General features: G+C 36.1%; 1 protein-coding gene across 1 annotated transcript in view; it reads right to left on the minus strand.

Annotated features, from left to right (window-relative positions):
• The window catches only part of LOC120417363 (inactive dipeptidyl peptidase 10), a 401,896-nt gene extending 392,653 nt beyond the window's left edge, over window positions 1–9,243 (minus strand). The window contains exon 1 of the mRNA XM_039579377.2: window positions 8,163–9,243. The gene's annotated coding sequence lies outside the window, so the exon portion shown is untranslated. The remainder of the gene's footprint in view (window positions 1–8,162) is intronic.
• Between the last annotated feature and the right edge of the window lie 1,028 nt (window positions 9,244–10,271).

Genomic DNA, 10,271 nt, shown 5'->3' on the forward strand with positions numbered 1-10,271 from the left:
AATCGACCTGGTCTCTTAGGGAAAGTTGTTCTCCAGACGATTCCGCTCATTTCTGGCCATCCTAGAAGTTTCTACATGTTTTCCCCGGGCCTGTAGGGGCGAATGAACGAAAATTCAAAATTTCCCATAGTAATTTCCATGTAAACTTGAACCCGCTTGAGACAAGCCAGTTTTCAACCAAATGAGCTGAAATTTGGTGTGAGAGTCCCTTTGGGTATGCCCTACAAGGGGAACCACACCAGAACTTGATCTGAGAACTTTTCAAAATCCGTACCCACCCTAATATACATGCTACAGCCTTAATATTTTCTGACATTAAATGTATAGTATAAATACACATTTCACAAACCAAATAAACCTCGGAAGATCCCTAGGGGAGCGTCCATAAAAAAAGCTACTTTAAAGATATTGGGGTCCTTGTCGCCCCATAAACATTAAAAAAATCGTCAAAAATCCAGTTTTTACCTATTTTGGTTCTTTTGGCCCCAAATGAAAGCTTAGGACGTCCCGTTTCCGTCCCCTTTCTGAAACTGGTCACTGTGGCCACTGGAAATCGGCTTCAACAAAAAAAAGAGACCTTTTTGAGACCCCACCTTTGGCGACCTGTAACTCCGGCAATTTTCAAGACGTCTTAAGCTTCTATTTGTGACCAAAAGAACCAGAATCGGTCAAAAACTGGATTTTTGACGATTTTTAAGGTTTGGGGTCGAAAAGGACCCCAATACCTTATGTGTGATTTTTTTTAATACAAAGGGAAGGTTAATAAAAAATGTGTAAAGTATGTATCGATTGCAATTTAAATTTTACATAAAAAATGAGGACAAAAAAATTTAAGTACAAGATTGTTTTTTTTTTTACAAAAATCACCATTTCTTAAAAAATATACCTCGATAGCAACATGTTGGCCATACTTCTGAATGACTTAAAAGATGCGGGTATATAAAAAAAATCAATAATTTAAAATACAGATTTTGGGAAATCTTGTAAATAATAGTTAATCCAAAAATAACATACAACTTTGCCGAAGACACTAAATCAATCAAAAAACTCCTTGAAAAGGTAGAGATTTTCGAAAATTTACGTACCATTTTTGCATGAACAGCTGCCAAAATTATGTGGCGATTTGTATGGACGAACCAATCACACAAAATTACTTCTTTGATCATAGGTGAGGCCCTCACAAAGTTTGAGCAAAATAAAAAAATAAGTAAAGTTCATTTCATTTTTTTTTTTTTCAAGAAACGGTAGTATTTCAGCAACCAAATTTTAACCCACCATAATTCATCTTTTTACTGTATATTACCTTCAAGCCATCAAATTTTACATCTTTCCAAAATTATCCTTTTATGCTCTGTAGAGTTGAAAACTTTTCTAACCTGTTACAAAAAAATTAGTGAAATTAAATACTTGTTAGGTGCAACTAAGTTGAAAATAATGTTATTATTTTTGGCAAGGGGTGACCAATGCATTAAGTTAGTTAATATTGAATACTTAAAAAAATGTTGTTAACTTCTTTATCTTTAATGTTCACGAAAAACCGATGAAAAAAATCCACTCCCCTTTTGAAAAAGTACTATACCGTAAACTGGAGTCAATCGGAACACATGGGGCGAATCGGGACACAATATTTTCATTTTTCTGGTTGGTTTCGGTTAGAACAGACTTAGACCAACAAAATGTGTACATCCATTTCCAAATATAAAAGCTTTAAGTGCTCTAAAAACTGCTGTCCCTATTCAGACTGAAGTCCCGATTCGCCCTAGATTTCGGTATTCTGAATCTTACGCAAAAAAAATTACAGTTATTGATGATAGTATCAATCTATTAATTTTAAAAGATTTGTTTTTATCCCTTTCTATATGTCATCGTTATCAATGTTCGAATGAATATAATTCTAAAAGTATTTTTTTCAAATTGAGCATGAGCATAAGCATGAGAGACCACCCATGGTTGTCCTTCTCCTTTGCTGAACAGGACCGTAATATCCTTTCAGCACTACTGATTATAGGCTTCGACGATCTAGTGGTGTTTCCCTTATCAACAGCATGTATGAATGCGCCGAAAAGATAAAACACCATGATTGCTAAAACTAGATCAGTTGCGAATAGGTAACAGTCATTGGCCACCAACGGCGCCCGCCATGTCAGTTTGTAGATCTCGATTTTAAGGGACGGGAATGTTAGTTAGCGCAGGTTGCTACTAGGGCAGCTGATTTACTCTGTGCTTACACCCCACGAGCGCCAGGAACCTGAAAATTTGTTAGTAGGATAGGGTGTTTGGTCAGGATTCATCATAGAAGATGATGATGCGACCCAAAATCATAGTGTTTGTTGAAAAGTATTATGTTTTATTCTCAAGGCAAGCAATCGGATGCTGCGGATGAGACATTTCCGGTTTATCGGTTGTTTACTTTTAATTGAAATGGTTTAATCTTAGACAGCCGGCTGTGGAAAGATAGAACCAAAATTATTTGTAATTAAATGATGAAGGGCTTAACAGTCTGACTTTTTAATTGAGATTTTTTTACCAGTTTTACATGATTGATGTTTAGTGGGGTGCTGATTAACGAAGCGAACGACGAGTTACGATGTTTATCGAGCTAAAATGGTATGATAAGGTTTTGTTGTTATTGCACACCGACGACGAACGCAAAAAAACCCTGCGACCCGACGGAAAGGCATCGCAAATCAGACTGTATTAGTATTGATTTAATGAATTGAAAAGGCATTTTGTTCAAAAAGCCAGTTGTGTGTGTAATGTTACCAGAAATCACTTCCTCTTAATTACACCGTCTCCTCAAGGTCCTCCCCGCCCTTAAAATATCTAAAACAAACGCCAAGAAGAAAAAAAAAACAGTATGGAAACATGGGCAAAATTAGTCTCGACTAAAAACCGCCCGAACGCAACAGTATTTATAGCTCAATGAACTTTATTAGTATACATTTAATCTAATCGATATATGCAAATTGCGTCGAGATTTCCACTTCTAGAGTTGTTCTCAAACTGACTTTCTGTATGTATGTGTGGATGTGGTGTGATTACGCGAATCCTCGAGAGCCAAACATTACCATCGTAACGACCATCAGCTGAGAATTTTTGGAGATGAACGCCCTCTGGCGTCGTCGTCGTCGTCGTCGTTGGTGGGAAAATCCAACGTCAAGTTCAAGAAGGAAGGAAAACGGGAAAAATTGGAAACGTTGGACGACCTTCCACGGTCGTAAAACGAAGGCCCTTTTTCCTGCTCTGAAATTCATTGTTTTTCCTCTAGCTTTTTCTTTATTTGGGAAGGTCCAAGTGCGAGGTCACTCGAATAATGAGGTTTTCCGAAGAAGAGTTAGGATTTAGTTTTGTTTATATTTGTCATTGAATAACTTAACGTATTGTCAAACAATATTTAATTTAATTTTACACAACAACAAAGAAGAAATATAATCCAAAAATAAGCCAAAAATAAAATTACAATGAAGAAAAACAGCGCTTTTGGCCACATTAAACAAGTTGACCACGGTCAAGCCAAAAAGTGGCAATGACGCTGTTCAACGAGTAAGTTTACTACTTTTGTTTTTGGAAGTACTGCTGACCAGGCCAAAACACGCACGGTTATACCTTCTTTTCTTATGAAAGTGTTTATGGGGCCGCGTTTAGAGGGGGAAAGGATAAATGGAGTAAAACCAACAAATAACTTGTAACGATACTGCGTTGGAGTTCACATTGTTGGGACTTTTACGTTTAATGTTTGCACTGTGGTGGTCAGATTATAGGTTGGATAATGGAAAAGAAAGTCAATTTGGTAATTGTAACTGACGAAGTTTTCAGACAACAAATAGAGATTTTCATTACTTTGTGATCGCTAAAAGGTCTTTCATAAACTTTTTTTTATGAAAATTTAACTTGTCGGATTTTCTTCCAAAAAGCAATCTTCGTTGTTTTCGTTACTTACTTCATTATAGCTATAAATAGAGACTCGCAAGGCGAGGCGGTTGATGGCAGCGAATGACTTCAAAAGTTAAAGCTGCCTCAATACATCATCAAACCCCACCATGATACAAACTGGTAGATTCTGCCAGTTCCAAGAAAATCAAGGGCAATTATTGATCCTTGCACTGTAACTTGGATTTGGCCCGCACTTTTCTCTCGCACTTTTGACAACAAGAGTTTGAAAAACTACGCAACTAGTTGTTGTTTATTTACATTTCCTGTCGCATTTTCCACCAAACTGGACTTCCGCACTTCAAAATTGCGATTGACAGCTGAAAAACCTCGGCTCGCTTTGATCATTTTCCAGGAAGTTTTAAATTTCCTAGGCCACTTTGACAAGTCGCAATAGTGCGATCGATAACAATAAATTAGTGCAAAGTCTAAGTCTGGAGTTTTTTTTGAAAAGGACCTATAAACCAAATTTTAAAATTTTGCTTTTTGGGTGTTTTTAGAACCGCCTTGAGTCAGGGGTATTCAAAAACACCCAAAAAGCAAAAAAAATAAAATTTGGTTTATAGGACCTTTTCAAAAAACACACCAGAAGTTAGTGGGACTCTTTTGTTGAAGAATTTTTTTAACTAAAAGCACGTTTTCAAATCGGGATGATTTAAATTTTCAATATTTTTGAGCTTCAAATTATTGAAAAACTTGTCTTAATAAAAATCCAGATAAGCAAAATAGTGTCACACCCTAACCGAAAAATGGAAAAATCGTAGAGGAGTTTGAGCAACTTTTTCAAATTTCGTGTGGGTTTGTTTAGAATAACAAGCCTTACCCGACAAACTTCGTTCTGCCTTTTTTGTTTGTTGACGTTTTTAGCTTTTTTGCTTACTCAGCCTCCTGTGATCAAAATTTGATATCACGCAACTTTTCCCATACAATCTGCAGATTTTCCGGAACCGGTTCCAGAGTGGCCAAAGTTGTAACTATTTGGCGTAAGAACCTTCCTTGGAACCCAACGCAGCAAATATCACCTCGATCCGACGTTCCGTGTTGAATTGATACGCGTTCAAACAAAACCGACGAAATTTTCTATATATATAGATGACAAAAATGTAAATAAAATCTATATTGGTCATTCCAGGTCAACTGGGTATACTTTTGGACTCGACCTTCACCGATTTGGACAAAACTTGGAGGGAACGTTCATCTATCGATAATTAACAGAAATCTTTAGTTTGGTGTCGATTGGACCATACTACAAGTTCTCTCCCTCGCTCGCGAGCGAGAAAAGCTTTCCTTCTTCTCGCTCGAATTCCAACACTGCGCTCAAGGCCTACTTTCAGGGGTTTGCAATTCAATGCACTGGTACATGGTGCAACCAGTTTTGCATACTACAATATGGACAGTTAGTATTTTATTAAACTCTGAAATGGTTAATAAAAAATCCTTGCAGTACCGTCAGTGGAGGTGACTATGGGTCAAAAAACGATACACCTCTCGAAATTTCTTAGTAACAAAAACAATTTAAACAACATCGAAAATCGTAGATTTGATCTTAGATAGTTTACTAACATTTTCCCAAAATATGGTGGATTTTGATTTATACTACCTAAAATGCCAATAGTTTAAAAAATTGACCCAATCTCACCCCTTAGAGAGAGTGACATTGGGTCAAATGAAACTAAAATGATGCTCAAATACAACGATATGGTAAAAACAAGTCATCCAACAGCGTTTCTTGTTCGAGGGAATCGTATTGACACGCTACAATGTTTGAAGTGGAGATTTTCAAACATTTGGGTAGTTTTCGAGCAATTCTAACAAAAATATTAGAAAAATGGTTTTTCGAGAGGTCATTTTTGGTCAAAAAGTACCCCAACTTTAGACATCTGCCAAAATAACAGGATTTGTTTTAGGAACGAGATTTTTTCAGCGAAGTCATCTTAAGATGTCCCCTACACAACCCTTTCAACAGAATTCATTTTCATTGAGAAGAACCTGAGAAATTGTAAAATCCGTCAAAAATCACTTTGACCCAATCTCACCCCCCAGACCAAATGTCACCCCCACTTACGGTACCTAAATTAAAAAAAAATCATTTTGAAACACAAAGCTTTTCAGCACTTTTTCCAAAAATAGGGGAGATGGGGGTAAGACGGCCACCCTAAGGGAGAAGTCTAATAAAATTTACACAACTGATTATTTTGATCTCAAATTACGTACATATTGTTCTACTACTAGTCCATTATAGAAATGACATAAATTAGTTGGGCTAAAAACCAATTTTCAATACTTTCCAGCAATTTTAAAAAAATAATTGAAATCCTATATATATGAAATACGCGGGGTAAGACGGCCACCCATGTGGGGTAAGACGGCCAATGCTATAAATTAACTTAATAACTATGCTAAATACACCCAAACACCTACATGGTTGGTTCAACAGACTTCTCTGAATATCATAACTATTTTGGTTGAAAAAAATCAGGTTTCAAATGTGAAGAAAAATGCTGTTCAAAAAATTTCATATTTTGGCTTAGTGAATTTCATATTATTGCGACCACATTTTATGAAAAACTTTGAATTTTTACTACAAAACAAACACAATTTGAAACAAAAAAAAAATAGTTTGTGTATTTCGATTAGAATAAGTAAATCAAAATTATGTAAACAATATTAAATTAGCGATTTTTATGAAAAGTTTGATTTCATACTATTCAATGAGTTTTGCTATATCACAGTAAAGAATGTTGTCGAAACGGTAGTTAACAGAATTTTGATTAAAAATGGATAGTTTTATTGAAAATGCTTTTCCTTTATCTACAAATATGTCTTAATAGTCAAAAACCGTCAAAAATATAACCTATATCAAATAAAATCTACAAATTACGGGTGGCCGTCTTACTCCCGGAGGAAGTGGCCGTCTTGCCCCCAAATAAATTATTTTTTTAAACATTTTTTGTAAACAGTTCATCGCATTTTTTGAACTTTTTTAAAGGACATAATCTAGGGAAAACTTCAATTTAACATGAAAAAATCTTTGAAGACAGAAAAACATATTGTTATTTAACAAAAATGCCTATGTTTTAATTCATGAAAATTACATCCAGTTTCAAGTTCAAAAATTATTTGTTTATTTTGAGCTATTTTTATACTATTTCAAACAATATTTCTGGCAAAGGTGACTCCATATGCATTATTTAGCATGAGGAACAGTATTGCTGAACATTTTAGTAATATTCATTAGTATTAAAACAGTAGGGTGGCCGTCTTACCCCGCCTGGCCGTCTTACCCCCAGCTCCCCTACATAATAATTACATTCTTCTGAAATGTATTCAAATCATTAGGGGACCATCAATAAACCACGAGGACAACTTTTTGGTAATCTCAACTACAAAATATAGAGAATTTTCTCAGCATTTCAAAAATATTTTTTTAAAAGTGGGCAAACATGTGCACTAATTTAAAAAAATGAAAAACTGCGACTATTTTCAAAAGAGTCACCTAAAATGGATTTAATTTGAAAACGGCGCACTTTATCAAATTTTCACTACAATACCTTTTGATTTCAAATTTGATTTTACATCGAAAAATGAAGTTGAATAATTTTGGCGACCAATATACCAATTTTTTGAAAAAAACTGTTTTGAATCTAAAATTTATAATTTGGTCAAAAATTGTTGGTACAACCTGGAAATTTCTGAAAAAATGGCATTGATGTTTCCTAAAACATATCAAAAACAAAAAAAAATATAAAAATAGTGTATTTTTGCAATTCAAGTTTTTGTGACACAAAGTTAATTAAAAATCACTAAAAAAAATTAATCGTGTTTCATATTTTTTTATTGTAGTCCTTATCCATTCCTACAACTTTGCCGTTGGTGTCTTCGTGTGATCAAAAAAAAATCCTTCAAAATAGATAGACATTTTTGAATTTTCATACATCATTTTTGTATGGACAGCTTCCAAACTTGAATTTGTATATGTTTTTTTTTGTATTTTTTGTTTTCAATAACTGGTCATAATACATTTAAATATATCTTAAAACACTAAATCGTTTAAAGCTTAAAAATCTGCATCGTTCACATTTTTACATGAATAATTTTCAAGTTATTAAAATCAACTTCTACCCCTTCACAACTCAACCAAAACGCTACGATTAAAAGTCACCACCCTCAGAACGGTTTGACCTGTTCACACTTTCCTTCGGCTTCTTCCTTGTCCCTTCACGTAGACTCACCTGTAATCAGCACCGCACCAAAAGGAGAATCAGCCAAGACCAGCGTATCGCCACAATATTGTTTCCTTCAAATGACCGGTCACGATTCCGACGGTCTCGCCACTAAACTTTAGTATTTCTTGTTGTGAAATTTACTTAGAATACACACGATAATTTCTTCTTTACACAAACATATAATTCGGTTGTTTTCCACCGTTTTCCAAAGGAAATCCCTCCGCTTTCTTCTGGAGAAAAAGAAAGCACGAGAAAATCACACACTTTTCCCGCAAAGCTTTCCCTCGTAATTGTTTGCGATTTTATTTCGCTTTCTTTCCTACGAAGGGATGTGTACTCACACAGGCAATAAATCCGCACAATACCGCACCAATACCAACAAAGGGAGCGAAAAGCACTCACGCCGAAACACAAATACTTGCACAAAGCGACACGGTACAAGGATGCTGCGAGGACTTGGAATTCATCGTCGTCGTCGTCTGACAGCTGATTAGGTTTCCCGTTCCTCACGTGGCCAAGCAGCAGCTTCTTCGTGGGAGACTTTGGTCTTCTTCTTGCCACTGTCTCAGGACTCTGGTTGGCCCCTTCAAACACGCACACACCTGGGTCTTTTTCCTTTTTTTCGCGGTGTTCCACCAGGATTTTCCCCAACTATGCCAAAGTGGTGCAGCTCAAGAGCTGAATCCTTCACGAGTCAACTCGGTCTGCAAGCCTACCGAAAGCTTGCTGCAGCTGTTCCTCGCCCGAAAATCTCCTGATTTAATGGTTTTATCGGACCCGGACGGCCACCGGAGCAAAATTTTTCAATTTTCTCATAAAATATTAATCCAAACACCCTCAGCCAAAAGCGCACACACACTCACTCACGGTGATCCTTCCGAAAGGACTCAACGACGGAGGAGCTAACCGACTTTTCCGTCCTGGTCCCGCACTGACACCGAGCGAACTGAACTCTCGGAGCGTTCTCACCGACGGTCGGAGTCCCTCGCCGAGGGAGAGGACCTCTAGAACAACAACAGTTGGTGTTGTTAACTGCCCAAAGAACCACCTGCCTGCCGGGGGGTTAGGTCGACCGTCCGCTAGTGCCACTGGAGAGCAACTGATGCTCTGCCGACGAGGGCCGGTGAGTTTTGGCAAGTGGATTTCGTGTGAGCACGCACGAACGTTCACGGTGTTGATAGTGGGTGAAAAGCGTGGCGAGTTGTGAGGATTTGGGAATGATGAGAAAGTGGAGCAGAGCGTGAGAAAGAGTTTGAGTTCATTCGTGAGTAAGCGTTTAGATTAAGAAGTGAAATTTTTGAATTGGCTCTTGGAGATGGGGAAATTTAATATTATGAAATCCAACACAACTCAAAATATTTCAATGTAGTTTCATTTTTTAACATTGAAAAGTTTCGACATATTATCAAATTACATGCTAATTAAGTGACTCTTAGAAATGATCAATGATCAATGAAGTCTAAGTTTGTTTGACGAAAAAATAAATACAAACATTGCAACTAAATGTACCTAAAAAAATCTACTTGGAAAGGTAGCTTAGGGATCGTTTTGAAATATCCTTGTCCTACAAACAATTTTACATGTGGATTTTTGTGTCGAATTCTAAGTTTTTTCATATATGTTGATAGAAGGTAAAGGTAAAGATTCAAGAAGTATCGCGCGTCTTCTTTCGAATATATAGAAATTTTAAAATTAAAATAAATCCAGATTTCTAGCTAACATATTTTCTAGGTCACGGATATTTGAAAAGGAACCCTTTAGCGTCCTTTCAACGAAGATTTTTTTAAAGATACATTGATTTGAAATAATAATCGTTTTTAGCCATGGCGTGATGTCCTTGTACTAGAGCGTCCAATTTCCCGGGAAACGGGAAATTTTCTGCCAATTTCCCGGGAATTCCCGGGAAATTTTACATTTATTGAAAATTGTTATGGTCTTGGTTTTAATTAATATAAAGCAACAAAATTGTATAGGTCATCAACATTAATGGTTTAAATAAGTGTGAAAATCAATTAACAGCTTGACTGCATGTAAAAAATCATTCAACTCCAAGAAAATTTATTTTGGTATTCTTTGATAAGAAATTTTAAACATGCCTCTGTGACCAGTTTATTG

The sequence above is a fragment of the Culex pipiens genome, chromosome 2 (assembly GCF_016801865.2).
Source record: "Culex pipiens pallens isolate TS chromosome 2, TS_CPP_V2, whole genome shotgun sequence".
NCBI classification, from domain to species: domain Eukaryota; kingdom Metazoa; phylum Arthropoda; class Insecta; order Diptera; family Culicidae; genus Culex; species Culex pipiens.